This window comes from Dermacentor albipictus, chromosome 1, assembly GCF_038994185.2.
Source record: "Dermacentor albipictus isolate Rhodes 1998 colony chromosome 1, USDA_Dalb.pri_finalv2, whole genome shotgun sequence".
In the NCBI taxonomy this organism is placed as follows: domain Eukaryota; kingdom Metazoa; phylum Arthropoda; class Arachnida; order Ixodida; family Ixodidae; genus Dermacentor; species Dermacentor albipictus.
In genome coordinates this window covers 137,644,700-137,645,850 of record NC_091821.1, presented here as the reverse complement: position 1 = coordinate 137,645,850, position 1,151 = coordinate 137,644,700, and the positions used below count along the sequence as shown (strand labels likewise).

The 1,151-nt window shown below is 49.9% G+C and overlaps 1 long non-coding RNA gene across 1 annotated transcript; it reads left to right on the top strand.

The window, feature by feature from the left end:
• Positions 1-696, top strand: LOC135911774 (uncharacterized). Its single transcript, XR_010567448.1, has 2 exons — positions 1-133; positions 237-696. It is a non-coding gene; the product is annotated as an uncharacterized lncRNA (long non-coding RNA).
• Positions 697-1,151: the final 455 nt, after the last annotated feature.

Here is a 1,151-nt window from a genome sequence, read left to right as displayed (position 1 = left end):
CGAAGACGTTGTTCTGAAGAACGTTCGATCGCGGCTGAAGTCCCGAGTACTTTTGCGGCAGGTTTCTCACGGCTAGGCCGTGGGCGCGGAGCCAAATTAGGAATGGAAGCAGCCACCTCCCGGCGGTCTTGTGGTAAGTACTAGACAACCGATTGACCTGCATTACCATCACAATTTTTGGTGTCTCCTGCTCGGGTGCTGTGTGGATGGCTGCTCTGACAATGGCGACTATGAAGGCGCAGGTTGGGGCGGCATGGGATCTACCCGCAAGAAGAGCCTTCACAACCGAGGCGCCTTGGCATCCGGAGCGGATTGCTGGGGTGAGGCAGCCCTGCAAAAGGGGGAGCTCGGATCCATCTACGGGGGCGTCCGCCCTTGCGGACGTCGTAGATCAGCGAGAAGCACCACCGGCCGAACCTACGTGACGTGCAACCAAGAAGGGCATATGAGCCGGGAGTGTCCCACCGCTGCCTCGGGACGAGGCTCCTTCAAGTGTGGCGAGGAAGGCCACATGAGCAGAAGTTGATCTGCAGACATTTGGGCGAGACACACCCAGATGTGGGCCGCTGCCCATCGTGTGTAGCCAAATTATGCGTTTTGCGTGTACTTTGTTCTTTAGTAACTTGTTTAATTTTAGGAAATTGTGAAAATTTTACTTTTTTGATGATAATGATAAATATATTCTTATACCTTCTACTGACTTGTCCGAGTTCGCTTTCTTAGTTTCAATAGTTACGTTCGCATATGTGTGGCACATATAATTCTTCCCACGTTGCCAGGCAACATGAAATGGGTAATTTACGTTGCATGGAACGCAATCGTAACTAGGGAACTTACACGGGATCCAACAAGAAATCGTGCTCTTGTGAAGCGTCAAAGCATCAAAGCGTCAAGCGTCAAGCGTCAACAACTACGAAGTTACTGAGAAGCAAGTGCGTTGTTCGCACAATTATCGCTCGTTTAGAATGGGGCATTCGGCGGCAAGAAAACGCAATTAAAAGCAGAAAAATGTGTCGCGACTTTTGTTGTGAATGGCGCGATATAGGCCTGCGAATAATTCAATATATTTAATACGTTCCTCAACTAGACGCGATTAGGCTCTCCCCTAGGTAGCGGCAACTGCATTCTCTATTAGATGAACGGTTGAACAC